Source organism: Meleagris gallopavo, chromosome 4 (genome assembly GCF_000146605.3).
Source record: "Meleagris gallopavo isolate NT-WF06-2002-E0010 breed Aviagen turkey brand Nicholas breeding stock chromosome 4, Turkey_5.1, whole genome shotgun sequence".
Lineage (NCBI taxonomy): Eukaryota > Metazoa > Chordata > Aves > Galliformes > Phasianidae > Meleagris > Meleagris gallopavo.
In genome coordinates, this window is record NC_015014.2 from 38,662,337 (window position 1) to 38,675,371 (window position 13,035).

At 39.4% G+C, this 13,035-nt stretch overlaps 1 long non-coding RNA gene across 3 annotated transcripts in view; it reads left to right on the forward strand.

The window, feature by feature from the left end:
• The window catches only part of LOC116216568, a 114,279-nt gene that overhangs the window by 85,077 nt on the left and 16,167 nt on the right, over positions 1–13,035 (forward strand). Inside the window, exons 4-5 of one of the 3 annotated variants that reach the window (XR_004159622.1) lie at positions 6,738–6,840; positions 10,412–10,614. This is a non-coding gene — a long non-coding RNA (uncharacterized LOC116216568). Of the gene's footprint in view, positions 1–6,737; positions 6,841–9,475; positions 9,731–10,411; positions 10,615–13,035 lie in introns of those variants that run through there. The other 2 variants (XR_004159621.1, XR_004159620.1) reach the window with 2 other exon arrangements.

Genomic DNA, 13,035 nt, shown 5'->3' on the forward strand with positions numbered 1-13,035 from the left:
GTTTTTGTAATTCAAATGACTTCAACGATTTCAAAAATCTGCACTAGCCCAGAGAGGAGTATGCACTCTAGGTGTGATATAGGTGCAGGAACAAACTGCAAAGGTGATAAAATCAAGAATATTTTAAGCCAGCTTTGCTGCTAAAGGGTACTTTACACTGGAAGCTTTGGATTAAATCTCCAGAGCCTTTGTCCAATCCATTTTCTCTCATTTTCCCTCTGCTATGCTCTAAAGGTCACTTTGGCTACAAAGATTATCAGTATGTGTAACAACTGCTTTATTTGGGAAGAGTGGCATGAAATTCTCCCATTCTGGTATATTATAAGTTAGCCATTTGCTTATTCCAGAACTATTAGCCGAGAGGTTCACAGCAGAGCTTGTCCAGTCTCCTGGACTATGCACTCCATCACTGGCTCCTTCAGCTTGGCCTAAGCTTTCTAAATCATGACATTCAGGAAGAACTATGCAAATCCTGCCAGCTGGTTTTCTTACAAACTGACCACTAGCAAAAGGAGCACAATAGAAATTAAGATAGGGAGAGGACAGGGAGTAGCCCTGGGGAGGAACCCATGCAGCCAAATATTTGATTCGGTGCTTGAATATTTCTGCTAGAATTAACAGTATTTTCTCTCTTGCAGAAAAGAGTTCAGACTTAGGCTGTCTGGCTCCCCAGTAGATGCTGTATAAGGTCAGGTGAATTCTTTGTGGGAGTAGAACGGTGCAGAGGTTATTGAGGTACAGAGGGAAATTAGGAATGGGGCTGGGAGGCCAGGGAGAGCCTCAGGCAGCTACATTCAATACAATCAAGTCGTGATTGATTACAGGCTTATTTTTCCAGCTTCCCATCACACTGTGAAATACTTCTTTGTGTACACCTCAGCTATCAATGATGCTGAAAGACCTGGAGAGAGAGAAGGACTGCAATGCTGTGACTGCAGTAGCATCTTCTGTTGCTTCCCAGCTGCTGCACAGAGGTGAAAATGCTCTGCAGCACCATCCTGCCCTGAAGGCAGGGGGTCCTGAGAAGGGCTGAGTTCAGCCAGGTGCCAGTGCTGGTAAAATCCTGTATTCATCAGCTTCTCCTGCAATTGCAAATGGCTCAGCTGGAGGGAGAATGTAGAGTGTGGGTCAGACCTGAAAATAAAAAAATAATGCAGTGTTTTCAGTAATACCCCTCATGAAAATGAGGTGTTAAAGGGATGTGAAGAACCTGTCTCTTTAGTGGCTGTTGTAAGACAGTGTAGTGCATCTCTGATGGAAGAGCAGTGTAGGTCGGTCAGGTGACACACTTGACTTTGCATTATTTATGACATTCTTAATTTTCTCAGGCATTTCTCAGATTGTATTTTATTTTTGCATAACATGACCAACTAATTGTGTTCTCTAAATTCAGCCAAACAATTTCTTCTTACGCAGTATTAAATCATGATCCTGGAGGAGTTTATGTTATAGTTATGCATGTCTTTAGGGTCTGTATTCTGAAATAAGTAATCAGAAATGAAAAACTTGTGTAGGAAGAACTCTACACGGACTAAGCAGTCAACTCTAGAGTAACACTATGTTTGCTTTTCCTGCTATGGAAATTTTTCTCCAGTATGCCATCCATTTTTGTGCTTCCCTTCTGTTTGACAAAGCCGGGAGTTTCAACTCTAAAGCTCTGGAACTGGAAGCTTCCTTTCTTTTGCATAATGAAAATAATTAAGCATCAACAGATATTTCTTTTGTGACACTTTCTGAGGTGCTGGCATATTTTCCAAATGAATCTAGCTTTCCACATAACATTCATAGTGGCATTTGGCAGGAAGTTTAAGTTCTGATAAAATTCTGAAATTTTCACATTGAACTTCTGATCTGCTCTGCAAATGAATTTGCATTGATTTAGTGTGAAACCTCAGTCTTCCTTCTCTGCAACAGTTGCAAGCTTGTGCTGGCTAGTCTGTGAAGCAGTTCTTGCAATGCTAAATGCTTGCACCTTGGTAATAATAGTAATAATAATAAATGATTTTTAATATCATAAAATCATATAATGTCCTGAGTATGTATGTAATGAGTTAGCAAAATTTAATGATCAGATGTAGAACAAATCAATAAAGAAAGGCCGTTGGGGCAAAGAGAAAAATGAGGACAAAGAAGACTGAAAAAAGATATAAGGAAAAACAAATGAGATAAAGAAAGTGCTAGAAAGTGGAAAGCATCATAAAGCTGTAGAGAGGCATTGAACAAGGTGGGAACCCAAAAACAAAGAGCTGTAAAAAATAAGGAACAAGAAAACTAATGTTTGCATGACATGGAAAGGTGAAGAAGTCTAACATGAACTAAAATATAGAAGAAAGCTAGATATCAAGATGTATCAAAGTGGTAAGAAAGAATCATGAGGGAAATGAAATACTGAGAGCTATAGGAAGTATGAGAATGAAGCAAATGCAGAAATACAGTGGGGATTTGTAGGATTTTTATGTCTTCCTCCTTATTAAGCCTCATCCTTAACAGGAATGGTATTTTATGTTATTTATTGTATCAATATGCTGCAGCTACAATACTACATCTTCAACCATAAGTACAGATACATTTCAAAGCTTCAGCAGATTAGCATTAGGTAAAGCCACAGTCAGTCATTGTTTTTTCACATTTTAAATGATGTCAATGGCTTGGATGATAGCAATTAAGTGCTCCTCCACTGAGAGCCTTCTGAGTATCTTCGGCATGTACACAGAAGGCAACCAAAGAGCTGGTGAGAAGGCTGTTACAGCAATGACAGATCAGGAGAAGAGGAAAGCAGACAATCAGAGTAACTTCATTTCAGCATTATTCAGTGGTTAACTGCTGAAAATAATTGGATGGACACTATAAATTAAAAAATAATGATGCAAGACAGCTATGACTAATGCAAGAAAAAGAAAAGTATGGAATGGGGAACAAAAACAGTATGAATAATGGGAATAAGGAATGAATGTAGAAAATAGATACCTTATCTTAATGAATCTTTTGAAATGAGAACTGGGAATAAGATAAATACTGCCATGCGCTGATGTCTGTTTTGACAGCAATAGTGATTAGTGTGAGTTGATAATTGACAACAAGGAGCTACTGCCAGAGCAGAAACTGTCTTCACCAAAGTCCTGTGACACTATTACTTAACTCAATTAGTTAAAATTACAGACATGTAGCTGAATAAGCAATATTCTGTGACTCACATGAACGTTTCACTCTGGGAAAGTAATTCAGAATCTACTAAGTAGAAGCTAATAGCCAGCAGGAGAATATGCACAATTTATGACTTTCATTTAAAGGGGACTGCTTACCCCAAGTAACTACTTTAAAACACTAGGTCTGTTTTAAGACCTGGATACTAAAGAGAAAAATCTACTTTGAAGTAAAATCATCTTTCTAAGCTATGAACAGTATTAATTTTGACATAAATAGCAGCAGCACCACTGACACAGATACTTCCTTATGTCAGAACAATGTCATTAGTTTTACTTCAGACAGCAACAAAAAGCTGTAGATCAAGAGAGGTGTTATCAGATGCCTAGGCAATATTTCTGAGTCTGCGTGCACAGGTGGTTTCGTTTAACTATTCGCATCGATTATTAGGTTCATCTTTCCTCCTAAATTTATTACAGAGAGGCTTGTTCTGACTTACACAGCTGCTCCTAGAGCAGTCAGGTCAATTGAGTGTACAATGAGCACGTTCATATGTCAGCAAAAGCTTTTCCTGAAAGCAGCCTCAAAACCTTACTCCACAAGCAAAAAGATTAGACCCCCTACTCACTAACAAGCTCAGTTCTTACAACTGCCACATGTTACATTCACAAGCAATACCAAATACCCATCACCTTTCTTAAACAACATGACTCCTTCCTTCCATATAATGGATCATGTAGATCCAACCTGAAGATGTCATCGCTTCTACAAATACCAAGAAACACACACCTTTGTCATTTTTATTTCAAGCTCTTACCTCTGCTTTGGCAAGGCTTGGGGAATCATGAATGGAGGGAGATGGAGCTTGCTGGGTTGTGCAGCTTTTTTGCCTTGAGTACTTTTCAACTTGTTTCCTTGATTTCTTTTTCTCCTTGATTACTTCCCAATCTTTCTCTCACAGTGCCATCCTAGCATGCCAGTTGTAAGAAGACAGTTTAGAATTTAATAAAGTAATGGAGTCAGCCTTGAGCATGCATGAACAGATCTGTAGGGTAATACACAGTGCTGATGTAGAATCAGTTTGTCCTTAGAATGTCTACCAGGAATGGCATGTCGCAGAGTGCATGATCACGTTGGTCAGATTCAGAGTTCACGGTGCAGCCTGCTATATGGTGGCAAGTCCAAATAGATGGCATTAGAGAGTGTAATGTTTCCTGTAGCTCACTTATTTGGCTTCTACTCATTTTCATGCTTCAAAGTGTAAACTCTACTTTGAATAAATACTTGCAATGATGCCAGCATAAGATCTTTTGTTTTCAAGAATAAAGGATCAATACTGTTTTTAAAAATTCAACACATTTAGGCACAAAAATTGATGTCCCAGGTGTACTTTTCATTTAACAGCATCTCTCAAAGGTCTCTTTCTCCTAGCAATTACAGCTGATGTAGTATTATCCTACTGTGATACTGCTCTGAAAGTAATGCCTTCTATTTATTTCCATGGAAACTGCAACAGATTAAAAAAATAAGTAATATTCTTGATAAAGAAAATTCTCAGCTAAAAAAAACTCACTATTTTTCAACACAGTCACTACCATTTGCCAATTTACACAGGTGAGCTGATTGAGATGCTCTTCATTTTGAGGTATCGCAGCTGCCATACCACCAACATCTGTCTCCAACGTCATGAGCCAATATAACAAAATAGCGAGCATTAGTTTCAGAGCAGCCCTTATTCGTGCTCAGAAAGTGTTCTCAGTGTAGCCCCTCTGCCATGGTGTTAGAGACACAGACCTTATTAAAAAATCCCAGAAATGCTTTTTGGAATATAACACACTAGATGGTTCAAATCTAGTCCACATGTGCCATGTGTGTGTTTGTAGCCCTCAAAAGTTTTACAAATGAGATTGGAGCTAGAGACTGCATATTCAAGGTGGAGAGCTGGTCCAATCTGTTCCCAAGCAAAGGATTTTAGCTCTATATGTGTCACCTCCAAGGATACTGATCTTGACATTAAATGGGTGGCTCTGTCAGGAAAACAACTCTCACCCTCTAGTAGGACATGAGTGCAGGGATTCTGTGCAGGATTCCTGCAGTGCAAGTGCTCCACTCACAATTCACCACCAAGAATCTGAGAACGGAGAGAGGGAGGAGGTCTGGGATATGAACTGCTGCAATCCACTACTCTGATGCCTCCAACAACTCAGAAAAGCTCATGCATTTTTCAGTGTTGCTTACCCTTGTTCAGCGTGTGATGAATTACTGATCCTTTTGCATCTATGACACTTTCTCTAATTGAGTTTCTTCAAATTAGCTCAAAGCTCTGAGAAACTATGGCAGGCAGTGAGGCAGCCCAGTGGGAGTGTCGGATTTTCCTGCTCCTTTAATATTGCATAGATAGAGGCTCCTTTCTACCAAGCTTATGAACAGACAGCGAGATCCTCACCTAAAGCCAGTTGATGTAGATGCACTTCAGTGCAACTATGCTTTTCTACATTAGCTGAGGATCTGGCCTGAAGGATTATTAAATTTTGTATTTCAGTTTTCTAAACAAACGTGTCCTGCTGAGATGATGTGCCTGATTCATGGGGCCTATTTTGCCATTGAGAGCAGCTGATGGGCAAGCTGACTAGTAGTCCAGTCATCAAAACACAATTAGGCAGAAGGAAGCCAGAAATTCTCCATCTCTGTTCTGTGCTTTCCCACCCGCTGGTGCTTCCTGCAGGCAGCTGCATGTGTGAGGATGAGCCTTCCCCACAGCCTCACAGCTCCTTCACCAAAGCAAGCAGCTGGCAAAAAGCAGATTGCTGCCCTAAAATGGGAAAAACAAGCCGAACAAAAGGTGCTAGGAAAATGGTGCAGTTGTAATCCAGCACATCAATTCAGAACAACTTTTTCATTTGTTATATAACTAGTCCAAATAAAAAGCAAATGATAAGTGAACTAGCAGGATATAGGTAGACATTCATGGATTTCTGTTAATTTCCAAAAATAAGGCTGTCATGTCCTTCCTTTCTCTCTCCTTGCAACAACTAATGGATGGCTCCACAATCTGGCCCACCTAGGCACATATTTATTCATCTTCCCACTGAAGCTTCTTAGGTGCTGAGTGAAGGGAACAAAACTAAGGCTTTTGAGACAAAATGTGCTTGTTATCATTTCAAACATAGGTGGCCCTAGTTTTCGGTGCATATTAGCATCTGAAGAGCTTTGAAGTGCCGCGGTTAATGATCCTCTTCTTAAAGACCGGTAGCCTGACTCTGCCTGTCTGTTCATGTCTGTGCTCCTTCTCTAAGCATGATGTTTGCACTCAGTGTTGTGGACAGCATTAAAAATCAAAACAGCGTCTGCTATGTCTTATTTAGCACTGGGCAGAACAGGAAGCATGCTGCAGGTTGCCTTGGGATTTGCAAGGGTGAGGAGCAGCCGACACCAGCAGTTTAGGTCAGGACAAACCAAGGCAGGTCAGAACTGAGGAGTCTCCCCAATTCTTCTTTTCCAGCAACTCATTCCTGTCAACCCCGCTGATGGCATCTTGAGGACCTGCTAGTTGTTTCTCTCATTGAAGTTGCTTTTATTTGGCTTTTTTCCAGCTATTATTTTTCTGGAATATTCCAACATGGGCTTAGTGCCAAGCACACTGGTGTTGGAGAGGAGAAGCTGATCTGCAGCTGTTCTCACCATGAGGAAATGCAGGTAAGAGCCTTTCAGAAATGCCATCATGCAGTGGTATTGGCCGTGGCTGGTAGCAGCAGGAGAGGGAAGAACATAAAAGAGGGTGAACATGTAGGATGGTAAAATGTACAAATATTGATGGACTCTTTGAGCAAGAAGTTTTTATATTTTTGTTATATCCCCCAGTGGACTTTAGTCTTTACAGTGATGTGCATTTTGCCTTTTAGCTCTTACAACACTCCATGGAAATGCATGCCACTGCCCTGTTATGTAGGTGCAAAGCAGCTTCTGCTGTTTTCTGCTTAACTGCTAACTTCATTCTGGTACCACCAGTTGTTATATTAAATTCACTCATGAGTCTGTGATCCATGTGTATATACCTCATGATTCTCAGAATTTTTACAGGTTTATCATGAGCTTCACAATTGATTTTCTCTAGGAAGGGGGGCTGTATTAATTTCTGATATGGCTCTGTATATCTGACCATCCTTATTGCTCTTCTGCGTTGGTTTATGCCCACTGTATGTTTCAGAGGAAAGTCTGCAAAGGTAGCAAAGCAATCAAGTTTTGAGTTTGTATAGGAGCATACAATATTCCCTGTTTTATTCTGCTTTCTGCTGTAAGAGTTCACAACCTCCTCCCCATCTAGTATTTCCTAGAACTATTTAATGACAAGATCTCTTTCCTAGGCGGTTAACTGTCAGGTCTGAGCCTATTTTTGTGTATATGGAGTTAAAACTGTTGTTTTTCTCTCTCTCTTGTATGCTACTATACCTTTATCTACATTCAATTTTGCCAGCCCTTTCATCTGCTAGTCAGTGCCAGAGGTCTTTCTACAACTTTACACAGCTGCTTTCATTTTTCCTACCTTGGGCAAACAAGCATCATCAGCTGGCTTTGTCACCTCAGTGTTTGTGCTGTTTTCCAAATGGCTTATGAGCAATCCAGTATAACTCACTTTTCTTCAGTAGAGTTATGCTAAAAGAGAATTGGATGCACTGGGTGAAATCCTTCTGCTCTACTGTCAGTAGAGTTTTGTTAACAACTTAAACGGGATTGAAGGTTGAACACATCAAGCTTAGTTTTTTCCAATGCTTCCTTTATTTTTTTAAGAGGCAGAAATAAATGCAAACTTCAGTTCTGTTTCCTTCTTTCTTTCTTTTTTTCTCATGGCTGGAGTCTTAGACAAGTATCAATTACATTTACCAAAATGTATGCTTAAGTTGGGCTCCCACTGAGGCCGATTTACCAATTGGAGTTCCCTTATTCTGAGCCTGAGGTGCTATCTTACTGGCCTGTGATCCAACTCCTAACCCAGGGTATCCATTACCATCATCAGCCTCAAAGTGGGGTGGTTTGAGGCAACTCTAGTTTAAAGCTCTCCCTCTTCCATCCTGGTAGACTTTGATGAGCAATTAGGAAGAAATTCTTTACTGGGAGGGTTGTGAGACTCTGGAATAGGTTGCCCAGTGAGGTTGTGAATGCCCCCTCCCTGGAAGCATTCAAGGCCAGGCTGGCTGGGGCTTTCATCAACCTGGTATAGAGAGAGGTGTCCCTGCATATAGCAAGGGGATTGAAACTAGATGATATTAAAGGTCCCTTCCAACCCAGATCATTGTATGATTGTGAATAGTTGGCCAAATAGCATCATTTTCTTGTCTTTAAGACATCTGAGCTTCCGTTTGTTGCAGCTGGGTGGTGGCAAACACTGGTAAACATAATGTAGAATTATTTTGCAGAAATAAGTAATTTCAGCTGTGTGAATTAAACATGGCCCCTTCAAGGTTTGAAAATTCCTTGAAATTTCTCTTTGGAATGATCATTCTTAGTACTTATACATCATGTTACATCTTTAAAACATAGTGCCAACACTCACAAATTAATCTTGACACCCCATAGGCAACCTAGAGTTATAGTCCTTATTTTAGATGTGAGGCACTAATTTAGAACTCTGTCTCTGATCAGCTTGGGGCGCTTTACAGTTCTCAGAGTTAAAAGATAAAGACTCTGACCCTTTTTTTTTTTTCTCACTCTTCCAATTTTCAAAATTGTTGAGGTAACTGTGTTGACAGGCTGGTCCTTTCCTGTTTCATACTTTTTTTTTTTCCCCCTGGTAAAAGTTTCACTTTCCTTAATCTAAATTTTGTTGCTCTTTCTCACTTTATCATGAGCTGTAAATACTTCACGTTTTCTGTTTAGTTTCTTTCAGTTTCCTTTGACAAGATAGAAAGTGTGAAATTATATATGTAATTCAAGGAAGCTGTAGTTGCTTCAGCTATATAATATGTAGCCTTCCATGAAAATGTTACTTTTAAAAATATTCATAATGTGCATAATGTCACATTTTGAAATATGGCTGCATGTAAGAGATCGCTTGATCCTTCCTTTATGCTTTTTATGTCAAGAACCATAATTTTCCAAATCTGTGTTTCCTCTGTAATAACTTTCATTCAAACAAGTAACAAAGCTTTACTGGAGAAATTTTCCCAATTCTGGTAATGCTTAGTTTAATATTTAACTTTTTTTTAATTATATATATAACTTTCTTTCTCTATTATGATTTACAGTGGTCAAAGTCTACGAGTAGCTCTTCAGTATGCTGGAAGCCCTCTTAAATTGAATAAATTTTAAAACTATGATTCTAATGCTCCTTTAGATGTATCTACATTCATGCTTTCTGGAGATGAGATGACACATCTTAGTGTGATGAAGAGGAAGACAAAGTGGGAATAATTAATAATTATTGCAGATGGACTCTGAATCTGTAGAGAAAGATGTCAAGAAAAAAAAGATTTATCAGGGAAAGTAATTTGTCTTTTCCAAATGGAAGAAGACCAATGTCTTAAGTGACATACCATATATCATTCACAGGTGAATAAGATTATTTTGCTAGGAGCAATAAACAGAATATATGCTACCTGACTCACAAGATGTGTACATGGTCTGAGATTTCCAGTGATTTCTCAATCAGAGAGTGCTTTCAGAGTGTATGACCTTAATAATCAAGCTCTGTTAGTGGACCATTGATGCAGGATGCTTTCATTATCATGCACAGCTTCGGACACCTGACGTGTGAAGGATATGGGTAGGTGTCCAAACAGCTCACTACCCCATCTGCTCTTCTGTTCAGCATCCCTGCTCAAGAACTCGCCTCTCATTTCTCCATGAACTAAAATATGTATTTATCAGAAGTGCTATTTCCCTGTTATGCTATTTCCCTGTTATCATGTATTAGGCTTTGACATTTGGTTTCATCTATACCTGTGTTTTGAGTTTCTTTTTTCTATTTTGTTTTTCTGACATTATACCACGATGATCAGAGAAAGCTGCATATTTCTTGTTGTGCTGCTACTGATAGTAGAGATAGGACACGATATGTTGTTCTCTGTCCCTGCTCAAGCTGAAAGCTGGCAAATTTGTATCCCATTCAGTGGTGTTTGGATTGTGGTGTGAGCATTTGTATTGCAGTCTCTGAATGTGCCAGCATGCTGCTTTCCAGTGCCCAGCTGCTTCTGATAGGTGGCAATGGCAGGTAAAATCACACTCTTCCTTCTGTGAATGTTTCACAGACCCAAACATTTGTCTTTTATAGGCACTTCTGTGTTGTGGCTGTTGTCGGATGCAGAAGCTGTCAGGAGCAATTCCAGGCAGGAACGACACAGACATCTCAAAAACAGTTTACCAATGGAAGGCTGGGCTATAATTTGAGGCTTGCTAAAACACTTGTACTGAGAAGACCGTCAAGGTGTAAATGAAGTGATACTCGGATTTGTAAATGAAGTGGAGGCAATTTGTAAATGAGAATTTAAATATCTTTGGGAGTCAGGGGCTGAACACCTGGTGGTGGACTTTGGTACCTCAACACCTTCCTTCAAGGAAATAGTCCTTATGCTGTAAATAATATCTTACAACAATTTTCTAAATATGTAAGTCAGTTGGCCTAGAGTGTCTGATCCCTGCCGAGCATAAAGCAAGAGCTGTGTTTGTGGAAAGGGAAAACACTGCAATAGGAAAGACGATAACGCTACTAAGCCAGTGGGCTGCTGAGATCTTAGATTCTTCCTGAGAGCTTTTTAGAAATCATGAATTACAGAAAAGGAGTTAATTTTAGGTCTTTCCCTGAAGTTTCTTGAAAGACAAGTAGTTCCTTCTATAGCACAGCTGTTCTATCTTTAGGGCAGTATGACTTTCCTGCCTACTCTTCCTGGCACATGTATGAAATGCCAAGATAGAAGGCACGATTTCTTCAATTCTCACTGTCCTCCAGCTTTAACTTACCTTAACTGTATTCTTGCCTGAATCTGCATGTGTGCTTATTTTTCTATATTGTTTCTCAAAGATATACAATAAGAAAAAAAAAGGGGGGAAGGCGGGAGTGTGGGGGGGGAAGTCATGGGTCTCTGTTTAAAAGATCAGTGAATGTAGTCCAAACATTTTAAGGTCTAATATGAAGTTATCTGTGACTACACGTCAGTAGACCTTTAATGGTGGTATGATTGATAAAGCAGTATCTAAACTTAAAAAAAAAAAAACACACATATATTATTTGAATCAGAAAACTATTTCACCTAACAGGTGATTAATATTAATAGGAGTTAATATTATCCGGAATTACTGCACATTTTTTGAAAATCGGGCACTTACATAAAATGGGTAAGTATCTTAAGTCTGGTCATATACTTAGGAATTTTGTATAAGTTCAGAAGAACAACTTTGTCTTTTAATCCCTTTTATTTTTGTTGAAGCATAATGTAGAGGTTTTTAATGTTCTGGGGATGGTTGTTAGAGGAAGAGCATTTCGTATTCCTAGTCTTTTGAAATCTATTTCCTATTTTCTGCAAAGATGGGAGCATATTAGTCAGAGTAAGAGTTTAGAACCTTCAACCTACAGCTTTAAACCTGCAGCCTTGCAGCTCTTTTTTTGCTGCAGGACCAGGGTATTGGATTCCCTCCCACTGACCATAAGAGTTGAAAGCTTTGTCCTGTTCCTTTGTATGACTGCAGTCCATGTCAGATTTGAAATCAAACTTCACAGCTGGTACAGCCAAAGGAGGCTTTTCATAACAAGACCAAATGAAAAAATAGCGCTCCAGTAAGATCAAAACTTTAAAAGCTTCCCTGTGTGCTCTGGACAGAGTAGCCAAAAAATCCTGACCAGATCTCGGGCATTACAGTGCATTAAAGGCTGAAAATTTTTGCCTGCTGACAAGACACTCCTTTGCTTCTCTGTGTTGTAAATGATAGTTAATACAGAGATTAACTTCTTTATTCTTAAGCACCCGTGGGAATAAAACATCTCGCAGAAAATATTTGTGTTCATTAGTGTTACCTTGGTCTTACTGATCACTCTGCCTTCAGTCTTCTGTAATCTTTGATCCCACCTGTCTGGGTGGATAAAGCTGAATTGAAAGCCCCAGCACACAGTTTTATTTTTCCAGATTAGCGTTTGATAGAGTTGAGAGTGAAAATTCTTCATCTTCCCTAGCCTTCTGCAAGACTGGGTCCCCAAAGGCTTACTTGATGTTCGGGAACACAGTATATTTAGTTATTCAAACATAATCTGAGCATCAGTAAGGCCACTAAGTACTATAAATCATTACAAATCTCTAATTCAATAGTGACATCCATTTCCATGGAAGCTCTTAGATGGATATGAGTACAGACTGACTGGCTGATAGTGGCACTGCTCTTTTACTGTAATAAGATTTGCTCTTGGCACTTGCACATTATTTGAGTATTTACTTATATAGAATTATTTTATCAAAACTGTAATCTGGCTTGCTGAAGAGTACAGCAGCTTTGGGTGGCTATAGACTCATATTTTTTCCAAGTTTAACTGTACCATGGGACTTAGAAATGTGTTTGGGTGAAAGTATGAGGAAGAAACAAACCAAGAACATCAACACGTGCTAATGTAAAATGTCAGGAATTAACGTGCTTTTATTAGAGGGAGCTTGAAAAGAAAGGATCTTTGCCAGGTTTTTTGCTGCTATGTGGTGGTGCAGTTTCCATGCAGGTGGCAGAAGCACGGCCTTTGGTGACACTGTCCTCTCTGACTTTCCAATGAGGAGCACAGCTTGTGATGTGGCTGGGACTGTAGAAGCAGCTGGGAGAATGGAGCCTCTAATTTAAGATATTAATGCGTTTTCTGATGCAGAATGTGATGGGGTTATCCCTAGATATAAGTCCGTGACAGGAGGGTACAGGCCCGGAGAA